We start from the raw sequence: 12,827 nt of genomic DNA on the forward strand, positions 1-12,827 counted from the left end.
ATCTGTTAATCGGGATCTATGTTTGGATTTAACAATCTTCATTCTCGAAAATAATTGTTCGCACACTTATGTCGAGGCGGAGGTAGCTAACATAGTGACAGCGAATAAGCTCATCTTGGGATATTTCGTTTTATTCATTTATTAATAATTCTATGCTTGTCAAGTCATATTCTCTGCATTTAGTTCTGAGTTCTACATTACTCTGTAAATCAATTAACTTGTCCTGGAACTGCACTCTCACGGATTGTACTAAATTTATTATGAAAGGATTAACAAAAAGATTAATATCACTCTCCATACGTCTAAAATCACTAAATCTATGTTCTGTGAAATCACATTTGAGCTGTTCCAATAGACTACAGAGATATAATTAACTATATTTTGTTCAGGTACCATACATCTCTTTACAAGTTCACCATTTGTGGAGGATTTTAGTGCCTTCGCTAATACCCAACATGCTACATAACTTGCTCAACATACTCTGAATTGTTCGACTTTCTTCAATATTTGGCCTTTCATAAAGTGCTTTCAATTGTTGAAGCTGTAGTGCACGTTGTACCTCTGAAAAATTATTTGATCAAAACATGTATTTCTGCTGGAATAAAATCACCACCACAATAATAGTAATAGTAATAATAATAATAATAATAATAATAATAATAATAATAATAATAATAATAATAATAATAACGTTCGTATATGAATATATACATATTACAGAAAACAGCTTCCCTGTCACTTCGGCATGTTCTGGGTGGCAGAGCCTATAATGTTGTATGTTGCTCAGTAGTAGTCCTGACAGTACCTTACAACATAGTAAACACTTTACGTTTTCACCGAACGCACAACAAAAAAAGTCTTCCTTCCACACTGTACGCAATGATCGTTTGCTTACAGAAGGTTTTGACTGTCATTGTCCCGCACTGTTCGTACCTTTACTAAGTACTTGAACTGCCTTCCGCAGTCATCCGTCGGGCTTCGAACGAGGAACAGCACGCTCTACATTGGAAGATTGTGATTACAGAATGTAATCGGGAGTCAGAGAATGAGCATACCTGACTTACAGAGAAAGAATCTCAGTTGAATAAATGTTTCTCCCACACAATTTGGTAGAGCTGTAGGTTAGTTCCAGATGCGTCCGAGGGCACATGCATTATCAGTGGTGTCTTTTAACAACCAGTCGTGTCCAATAATGACAGTAAATTTAATAATATTGATATGGAATACATTAAATAAGGTAATACTAATACTTACTTACAAAATGGCTTTTAGAGAACCCGGAGATTCATTGCCGCCCTCACAAAAGCCCGCCATCGGTCCCTATCCTGAGCAAGATTAATCCAGTCCCTACCATCATATTCCACCTCCCTCAAATCCATTTTAATATTATCTTCCCATCTATATCTCGGCCTCCCCAGATGTCTTTTCCTCTCTGGACTCCCAACTAACACTCTATATGCATTCACACCCATACGCGCTACAAGCCCTGCCATCTCAAACTTCTGGATTTATTGTTCCTAATTATGTCAGGTGAAGAATACCATGCGTATAGTTCTGCGTTGCGTAACTTTCTCCATTCTCCTGTAACTTCATCCCTCTTAATCCCAAATACTTTCCTAACATCTTATTCTCAAAAGCCTTTAACCTCTGTTCCTCTTTAAAAGTGAGAGTCCAAGTTTCATAACCATACAGAACAACCGGTAATATAATTGTTTTATAAATTCTAAGTTTCAGCTTTTTTGAGAGCAGACTGTATGACAAAAGTCTCTCGACCGAATAATAACAGGCATCATTTCCCATATTAATATTGCACTTAATTTCAACCCGAGTGAGATTTGTATTTGTTACTGTTGCTAAAAGGTATTAGAATTTTTCCACCTCTTCAAAAGGTAAATTTCCTATTTTTATGTTACTATTTCGTACTACTGTATGTTCTGATCACGAGACATAGACATATACTTTGTCTTTTCAGAATTTACTTCCAAACCTATCTCTTTATGTGCTTCTAGTAAAACTGTAATGTTTTTCCTAATAGTTTGTGGATTTTCTCCTAACATATTCAAGTCATATGCATAAACAAGCAGCTGATGTAACCCGTTCAATTCCAAACCTTCTCGGTTCTCCTCAACTTTCCTAATTATATATATATATATATATATATATATATATATGTATATATATATAGTCTAATGTAACTTAATCCAATCCAGAATCACCTAACCTATTCTATCCATCTTACTCTAATCTGTTCTGATGTAGTCATGTCAATCTGTCTTTCTCTGTCTATAATTTTTCATTCGTTAAAACCTAGCCATCTACTCATTTAATATAATTTACTTCCTGTGTACACAAATGAATTTGAAACGCTCAACAACTGTGTTCTTTCGAGTCCCTTCTATAAGTTTCTTGAAAACATAGTACTTATTTATACATAAATACTTCGCAACGACAGTCATTTTAGTTTTTCAATGTCTTCATTGTCTACAAAAGGCTATTTTAGAGCCGATGAGTTTATGATACGAAAATAATTAAGCAATGGCAGAATAATTAATTTTAGTAGTAAGCCTACTTAAAAACTTTCTATATAGGCCTACCCCTTTTTATACCACAAACTTCAGAAAATCAGCCAGAACCGTAATAACACTTGTCGGCAAGGTTTTTGTAACATGGATCAAAACAGGCAAATTAAGTCACTTTCCATGTGCTATTAACGAATATGAGGCCTACCCTTTTTTATACCACAAACTTCAGAAAATCAGCCAGAATCGTAATAACACTTGTCGGCAAGGTTTTTGTAACATGGATCAAAACAGGCAAAATTAAGTCACTTTCCATGTGCTGTTAACGAATATGAGCGTGAAAATGTTCCGTGACCCTTCATTTTTTAATAATGAAAATATGTTAAATAAAGAGAAAATTAGCAAAAAAAATGGGTTACTGCAGATTGGAGTTCTTAAAGAGTCTATAGAAATCTTTATGCACACAGTTTTACTTACTTTTCATTCTTTAAGATCTGGAAAGAGCCCTGAGTCATTAGCTTTATGCCGTATTTGTGAGTGTGCTAAAAGTAGGATGTTTGTCCCTTTTATTACTTTATTACTCTAAGCGCCATGCCTACAGGAAATTACTAAAAGCGTAGCATTTCAGGGAGAAGAAATTGGTATTTTAGTTTCAGGTTAGATTTGGTTTTGCATGATGTGATGAGTGGATTTAAGCGAGTGTGAAGTTTCCACCCCCCCTCTGAGGAATGGAGACTGTTTATTAACTCTTCTAAAGTTAGTTTGAAAGCAGTGGTGTTGCACAATGAAAATACTAGACCATCTACACCAGAGGCACATTCTGTAGAAACGAACGAAATATATGAAATTTTGACTTTGTTATTAGATGCAATTCAGCACAATAAATACTCCTGGGAAATTTGGGAAACTTGAAAATTATCGCCATATTAGTAGGCCTGTAAGGAGGATACACAGAGTAATTCCATTGCTGTTTTCTTTGCTTATGGAACAGTAGACCTACACTACACACTGACAGACTGGTCGCTCAGAGAGACTTACATTTCAGGACAAAATGGTAATGTTAAATATATCCCATTGGTAAATTCAAAGAAAGTGCTTCTCCCTTCTCTACACATAAAATTAGGTCTTATAAAGAACTTCTTTAAGTTTTGGATAAGAGTGGAGAAGGTTTCGTTTATCCTCAGAGCATGTATATAATAGATTAGCTATTCCCATGTTAAAATCGGTAACATATGGAAGAAAAGAACCACCAGGATCGCCACCGTCGAATGAGAACGATCGCTAGATAAAGTACTGTACAGTTGCTCCATGCAATTCAAATGAGAATTATAACGTGACTTCTTATGCAATAGCTAAATGGCAGCATAGTGAAATTGATCAAAGTTGTTGCAGTGAAAGCCTGTAAGGCTGAGCAATCTGTTATATCAGGACGGTTTCCAAGGCGAAGTGATGCGAAGTTGAAAGAGGGACTATTTATTGGTCCCCAAATTAGAAAACCTGCTAGATAAAGATTTTCAGATAAAGTTAAGCTTTAAGGGGAGACGTACAGTAGTCTCAAGTACACTGTTTGTTATATGTAGTTATTAGGGTTCGGAAGTTGATGAAATATCATAATTTTTTCTGACACTTCACAGACAATGCAGAATGCAAAACCAATTTGTTTCACTTCAACACGAACCAATTTAGCCTGTTTCTATTTAGAAATTTTGTGTCTTTTTTTTTTTACTTTTATTGTCCATTGGTCATTATGTAGGAAATGTTCTACTTTTTGCTGCATTTTCGCCTTTTTCTGCTTATGAACGCACTTTTTTTACGGTGTAGTAGTGTATATCCGACACTCTATTCCAGATTGCTTACGCAATTCGATTGTGTCTTACAAGAATTTTCCTTAAAATTGCATCAGCTTTGACTACTGATCACGTCTACTACGTGCTTCCCCCCATTCAACGCAACACAATAAATACTGCAGCCGCAGTGCCCGCAGTCTGCATATTGTATCATACAAGTGAAGACGTCAAAATGCCGAAATTAAAACAAAGCAGACAAAGTTTTTTGCAACAGTTAGTGACTGAATTCATTGACAAAGTGTTTTCTACAGATGGAAGTGTACTATTTTGTTTGTATTTTACTATTAAAATCATGGCATTTTCTTTAAATTTAGTGTCTTATTTTCAGAAGATTTATAGGACATTTTTCTGTGACTCTTAGGTCATCAACTTCCGAGCCCTAGTAATTATTCACTGATCCTACAATTTGTTTAGCTATCCATCTGAAATTTGTAACAGCTATTTACGACTGACTCTATTATGATACCTCATTATAATACCTTACCATGCCAGGAAGCCTAATTACCAACCCACCAAACCTAACCTAACCTAACCTAACCTAACCTAACCTAACCTAACCTAACCTAACCTAACCTAACTTAACCTAACCTAACCTAACCTAACTTCATATCACAAAATATAAGGAACATTTTCTCATGATCTATTAAAGATATGGTTCTGAAATTTTGTACACATTTGCTCTATATTGTATGCAACAAATCCATGCAAAACAGAATTTTAAAATTTCAATTGTTTTTTAAATAAATTTAAAAATTGTAGTACTATTAAAAATATATCATTGTTTTTCCAAAGTAAAGTTCTTTAAATATTCACCTAAAACAAATTTTCTGCAGGGAAATTTGTATTATGCAATAATAAAGGAGTGTACAAAATTTCATTATTTTGTCTCAAATAGTTTCTGAGAAAATGTCCCTTCTTTATTGAAAATTGGGTATTGCGGATTACAAGTCGTAAAGTTTGAATATGCATGCTACATGATTCATTATTTTTTTACCTCTTGTGACACACAAGAACACAACAAGCACTGTTTATAGGACACGAAAGAATTGATAAATCAATTATTCTAAATCCTAAAGAAGAATAATTTTTAAAATATCAAAGAAGATAAAACTAGTACATAGATGAAGATGCGTGGCACTTAACAAGCCATGGCTCTTTAAATTTTAAAACCCATTTAGACTAACATTTGGGCAGTAAAATTGTGTGCAGAGATTCCCAATACTATGTAATAACTTTTAGACTCCTTTTTATAAAATATGATTTTTGGTCAGCTTGAAACTAGACCTACGTCTCCCCTAGCAGCTTGGATGACCTATTGTGCAGTAGTTAATGATTTCCTTAACAATAATAAGCTGAAAATTATCAACAATTAATGCAATAACTGTTAGATATCAATAACTAGGATGTCGAATGTGCTAAATATACATTTCCTCCATTCCCACCTCAATTTTTCCCCAAAACGTGGGGGCTATGAGAGATTCCACAAGGCTATAAAAGAATGGAGCAGCGGTATCAAGGAAGATGGGATCCCAACATATTGGGCGACTACTGCTGGTTTCTGGTTAGAGAAAGTGGCATGGTCCACAAGATGAAAAAGTAACTGTAAATGTTCCAATTTATACAAGATAAAAATAATATACATTATGTATTTCAGTTTACTGGTAAACAGATTTACAAGAGTGTTTCCTTAGACGATAACTTACTCTTCCTTTTAGTCATATTTAAAATAATTTATAGAAATAAATTAAGATTTAATAAGTTATTAAAGAACTACCGATTTTTACTATATAAAATGAAAATTATGGTCACTTTTTAAATATAAGCATACATTCAGAGCTGTTATTATTTTCTTTCTATAAACTTCATGTATTCTCTCACCTATATTGCTTAGTAAAACAATTACGTTAATACTAATAATTATCAGTATTACAAGTAAAATAAAACAGAATTGTGTGTTTTTAGACGAAATCAACTGCTTATAAATTTATTCTTTTAAATTTTCAATCATATGATTTATCATTTTTTGCAAAATTATAATTTGCTAATACATCTTACAGAAGAAATTTTATGTACGTTTTCGCCTAGACGGCATCATCAGATATTCAAAATGTTACCACGAAATCTAAACGTAAGTCCAATAAGATGTTTACAGTAATAACCATAACAATGATTTAAATAATTAATCATGAGTTATATGTAATAAAATCTGATATTGGTGTGAGAATTGCTCAATTTGTGTAGTTTCGCTGACTTGTCGAAAAGTTAAATGTAAAATATAAAATATGAATTTAAATTACAGAGAAATCATGTTACATTTTGTTAAATGTCACTATTATATATATATATATATATATATATATATATATATATATATATTGTTAAAATTAATAAAATGTAAAATATTTGTACTTAATGTCTGTGTGAGACAGATTCAACGTGGTGTTATGCAAATATTACTGATGTTAACGATTAAATGGTGTAAGTCTTATATGCAACCACATTTGTTGAAAATCTTCTATAATGGTTATTCACCAGGTTCTTGACTTGTATTGTGTGCGTGTGGAATGAGTGCGGCATTCATTCATGTTAATTATTTTAAGGTAGGCCCTATACCTAGTTTGATGATCGTTTTGGACTTGTAGTCACTGGAATGTAGGCCTGCATGTTAAAGGCGTAATTGAAATGTGTATTTTGATGAACTTGTGTGAAGGTTGTCTCTTATTGGTATTGGAAAGATGAAAAGTTTGACATGATTATGTATGTGTGTGCACTGAAGTGTACGAAGTGTTCTCGTTGTGGATTTACTGCATACTGGGCGTTGAATGACAAAATGAATTGTAAAATATAAACTGCACCTCTGTAACACAAAAACGTTACGTCTTACGACATTTGTACTATTATTTCCGTATTCAGGAGAGTCGATTTAGCAAAAGTGACCTGATTTTTTCCATGCTACAGACAAAAAGTTGAAATTTATCTATTAGTGCAATTATTCGCGTTTGTATGCAAGAACGAGATACGCCGAGCCGTTTGACTACTTTCACTGTGACTTATAAACAATTGTAATTAGTTACGAACCTGCACTTGAAGTGAACATAATACGTACGTACAGTAAGTAAGCCTTCCTGATCAAGGATGCAATGAATTTTCACTCTCACATCAGACTTGGAGAACACTGACTTGTTGAATGAGAAACAAGCATCAAAGATGACGTCATGTGGCCGACATTTGCTGCTTGCAAAAGGTCAACCACGTTGCCATGTAATACTCGAATTCGTCTCTTAGAAGATGTTCGGTTTAGAGCCGGCATGCCAGAAATGAAACACTGAATGTGCAGTCTATGTGTGCAGGATCGCCGGTCTGTGCAGATTGCGTCATTCACGCGTTACTCTTATCAGTTATCAGTTCTATTCTGCGCTTCTAGTGTTGGATTAAATTGACATATAAACACGTCGCAGAAGGATAAGAACACAATTATTGTCGACAATTGTAACACAAGAAATATTAGACAGTTATACTTCACAAAACAATGGTTTGTAAAGCATAATTTCTTAACACAATTTTTATACAATATTTGAAGAAAATATAAATATTGCAGTAATTTTGAAACAATAAAAAATTAACACAATATTTCTTTTTCCGTAGTAAGCACTAATTATTTTAAAATGATACCATTCCATTGTACGTCAAGTATTATTGGGACAATTTGCACAGTGAGTCAAAACGCAAATCTAGCTGGGCAAAATTAATAACTTATATTTTAAGAGGGTTTCATGAAATTTTACACAATACTTACAGGTAGCAAATAAGTTTGGTGTGCGAACTCTCATTACGTTTGTGTAAGGGAATGTACTCCTTTATAGGAGGTGATTTTAGTCACAATTAATAACTTTTCTTCTACCGAACAGATTTTCATGAAAATTTATACAGAAGTTACAGAGAGCATATAGATTATAGTCTATTGTTTGTGTACAGACTTTCACGTTTGTGTTGCAGGAACTAGCGCTTTAGAGGGACTGATTTTTAGAAAAAAAAAAATCCTGCGTAACAGATTTTCATGAAACTATACAGGAGTGTCAGATAGCATAAACTTTTTATGCACAAGTTCTCATTACGTTGGTGTAAGAGGAACTACCCCTTTATAGGGGAAAGTTTTTAGACAAAAGTAATAACTTTCCTCCTACCTAACAGAAAACTAGTACGGGATTTACAAATAGCATATATGTAAGCTAAACGTGATTTTATTTTAAATTATGTTAACTTCCCGTCTCGTCAATTCGGTAGTTTCTTCTTCAAACAATACATTTAAATGGCTTAGTTCCTGTTGCGAATGTGCAGAGACAAGAGGCTGAATTTCTCTTCATTCAGATCTACTAATATTTTCACGGAATGGCTTCCTGGATCTTTTATATATGAAGTGGATGGAGTAGATACAGCTTCTGTTTTATAGCGAGAATTATATCATATACCGATTTAGAATTTTTTTTCAATCAATCAGAATAGTTAATACGAAATTTTACTTACTTCTATAAATTTTCTTCCACTGACGGCTGAAATTAATTACAAATTCCTTTACATCCTTTTTAAGCATTTTTCTACACCTTCAGAACATTCCTGTATTCATATTTTTATTTTCATATAGTAGGTAAGCGTTTCTTTTTCCGGAATTCTCGAGTCCAGTTCTTTAAATAGCTGTAACCGCGTGATAACCGGTTGCGCACTGACCTCGAAAATGTAAAATAATTAAATTACAAGAATGTGCAAATAATTTGATAGCTGACGTAAACTAGAGATCTTGCATTACATTTTAGCACAATTTAGTACGTGACGCAGTATGTTAAAAGTCTCGCCAAAGATATTAAATGTGAAATAATTGTTAAGCCTACGTTTCTTATGGAAGTAGGATTATAATTACTGAGTATCTATTGTAAATAATTACTGAAACTGCTTCAGCTACATGTTATAAATCAAAACATTGCAATAAACACTCAGATAACATAAATACAACCATAGACATCAACCCCATAAACGACTATGCCAGATGGTGCAAACAACGTGTGTGGAGATACTTCAGATTGGGGGCTGTGCTATGTTGTCAATATTGCACTGAGATGGGTTTTTATTGTAGGGAAGTTAGGAAGAGTTACTTACGAATAATATACGTACATGGAATAAATCATGATTTTTTTTATGATGAAGAAAAATACTTTTGTCTAGCCAGATTCGTCACTTGACCCACTGTGCATTGGTTCACAAATGTTGAAGTAAATATTATACCCCCAATTATATGCAGTAGGACATTGTGAGATTTTTACACAGAAATAATTTCCCTGCTCTATGTCAATATTAATTAACATTAATATTAATAAATAATATAAATTAAGCTTAGAAATAATATAAATTAAGCTTACATGTATAGTCTACTTGGAAAACTTTGACAGCAAGTAGCCTATCAACAAGTTGGGAGCGTTATTGAAAGACGCTAAAACATAGTTGACAAGCTGTGAAACCACGTCATTCTGTTTATGCCAGGTTTAAAAATGAAATGAATGTTTAAAGATTAATTAATGTAAGTAAGATATGTGTATCAAACAAGGCCCACCTAAAGTTTGGGACCATCTATGTTTTTAATTGTTAAATATGGAAAATCGTTATTTTCTGTGTTCAAAGTTGCGTTAGTACTCTCTTCGAAAAAAAAAAAATGTTCTAAATGTATGTTTTTAAGAGTTTGGCCGTGGTCATTATTTCAAAATTAGTTGTTATGTGGGCGTTATTGAAATCGTAGTTTCTAAATAAGGTCCAAGACTGTCTTCATCGTTGTTGATCAAAGGGGTGTTTGGAGATTCTTCACTGTTAATGACTGCTGATCTTGGATCAGTGATATCATCAGGATTATCAACTTCTGCCTCTTCGTCGGATGACAGGTCTGGTACATTTTCATTCGAACCTGAGTTTCCTTCAATAGGGTCCAGATTCGGGAATAGCTAAGGAAAAATTCCTATTCCTCGAAACCTTGCAGTCAAATTGCCTGCAGTCATTGCTGTGAGCCGAGCAGATGAAAACAGTTCACCAAATCTTGAACGTGTAATTATTCTGACAGTTCATACACCAAACAAGACCCACCCGGGCCTTATAACAGACCTGCAGTTTTTCTTCAGTCTCTTGCTCACTACTCCCTCGCCACGAATTATATCTTAAATCCAATTATGTTATCTTCAAAAGGAATAAAACAGCTTTCGAAAAAGTCCAATACCTGAAATATTACTTACAAATGGCTGCAAAAACGCGTAAGAACTGCACTTTCCATAATTAGCCAGACAAACAACTCAAACACAGCAACATACAATGGCGGCAAACCAGTTACAGTGGACATGTGATATTATAGCTCGCACAAGGAACGATTACCGAAAAGCAATGGTGGCGTTGCTGTCTGTTTTGACGTGTGTATGTTGATACGCCGAGGGGGGAGAGGTGAGGGCCGATGGAAGTACCGTCTCTTCCAAGAAGATGAACGAATGAGGACATCGCTGTGGAAATAAAGAACGCAGCAAGAGAAAAATTCGAAGCTAATTAAACGCGCAACTACGAATGAAATAATAATACCGTGCTATACAAGACACGTATTCCCATGCAATGGAACAAACTAAAGTCGTAATATAACTATCACAACGCAAGACTGATTCTATCGATGTCATTTCTCTTCCGACTGTACTCTTGAATATCATTCAAGTTATCTCGTGACCTTTCCTATCGCTCGCTCTTCCTTATTGCAGTGTTTCATTCGCATTCCTTCCGTCGGTATTCCGTGCTTGCTAGACCTATACCACTGTTAAATGCGCACTAGTAGAGAATTCAATCACTGTTGTCATCTAGAAGATATCGCATAATATACTTTTAGCAGAAGAAGGAGTGAGACTTGTTAAGAGCTGGGCCTTGTTTGATACACCTACCTTATATTAACATAATATAGTGACACGAGATCGAAAATTTGCTAACTTATATTTTTCAAAAAAAAAATTTCAGCCTTGCAAATAGTTGCTTTCTTCGCTCCCTGACAATCTCAAGAGCCTCACATGCATTCTTCACTCAGAATTCTCTTGGTATCAGCTTATCAAATAGAAGTTGTAAGTCGCCTAACCTTTGATGGCTGTGTTAGTAAATACAGAATCCAAAACAACGTCATTGTCGCGCTTGTTTTGCCGTAAGAGTACTGATTAAGAAATAAACGGTGACGAATGTCATATTTTGAGAAGTTTACTGATCTGATCTAAACATGGGCTGATGAAACCCTAGCATATTAAAATAATTAGTTATTGTTGGCTGAGGAAGACATTAGGTTTGTTCGCACAGCAAGTTTGTGATGGTTTGAGAACTGTTTGCAAACTGTCCCGACTTCATCTAATGCGCATGATCGGCTTGAAAACCAATTTTAAACCATCCGTGATTTGAGCTGTACGAACGCATTTCCAAACTGGTTGGAACCACTGCCGTCTAGATACTTACTTGAACTTAGACATAAAAATCAATTAATTAAAATATTGTAATACTTCAAATTGTTGAGAGAGATTCTCTGCGGGTTACACGGAAATAAGTCGCTGTTATTGTACCTAGGGAAAATATGTTGAAAATATGATTCATTTTAGGGCCTGTCTCTTTCCTTCTTTCCTCAGATAATTCCACCAAGTCCAACTCATCCCCATTGGATATAATATTCCATATCGTTATCACTATAAGTGTTTGAATCAGACATCTGAAAGAACAATTATAGGCCTAAATTAGCCTAACTTATATTTTAAAACACTTCCGGAAAATAATTTTATTACAATTTAATCTGGAAACGACTTCAGAATAATATCGCGTAAGTACATAACCTATAGGCTATGTCGTTATTTCATCATTGGTGCAAAATATCTTTTTTATGCACTTATTTACTTATCCACTCTTGTATCATAATTAAAAAACACGTTTTTAAATTATTTTCAATTTGCACAGTCTTGCTACATAAGTACTTACGCGGTATTTTGAAGTATAGCTTTAGTTTTAATTGACAGTCATTGTACATACATAAGTACTTACACGGTATTCTGAAGTATAGCGTTAATCTTTATTAAGAGCATACTCATAATCACGAACTATGGATTTTATTTTAAAAGTGAACCAAATTAAAAACATTAACTTCGTCTATACTATATATTGGTTTTATAAATTAAATAAAAATAGCTAGACATGACGTATCAAGAGAATTAAATATTCCAGCTTTTGAATAAAAAATAATAGCATTATTATAACTTATGCCGTAAAACTTTCGAATAGTACGCACGCTTATATATAGTATTACCTTCCTGAAAAATGGCAATTATACGAAAACAACAGTACTAAAATACAATTGATTATTTATTTAGGGCATATTCGTATAGGTTATGTTGTAAATAACATGCAGAAAACAATGGCAAAACTATCT

At 33.9% G+C, this 12,827-nt stretch overlaps 1 protein-coding gene across 3 annotated transcripts in view; it reads right to left on the reverse strand.

Annotated features, from left to right (window-relative positions):
- Window positions 1–7,625, reverse strand: part of LOC138715332 (cytochrome P450 4C1-like) — a 193,411-nt gene extending 185,786 nt beyond the window's left edge. The window contains exon 1 of one of the 3 annotated variants that reach the window (XM_069848126.1): window positions 7,473–7,625. The gene's annotated coding sequence lies outside the window, so the exon portion shown is untranslated. Of the gene's footprint in view, window positions 1–7,444 lie in introns of all 3 variants that reach the window. The other 2 variants (XM_069848130.1, XM_069848129.1) reach the window with 2 other exon arrangements.
- Window positions 7,626–12,827: the final 5,202 nt, after the last annotated feature.

The sequence above is a fragment of the Periplaneta americana genome, chromosome 15, assembly GCF_040183065.1.
Source record: "Periplaneta americana isolate PAMFEO1 chromosome 15, P.americana_PAMFEO1_priV1, whole genome shotgun sequence".
Classification (NCBI taxonomy): Eukaryota; Metazoa; Arthropoda; class Insecta; order Blattodea; family Blattidae; genus Periplaneta; species Periplaneta americana.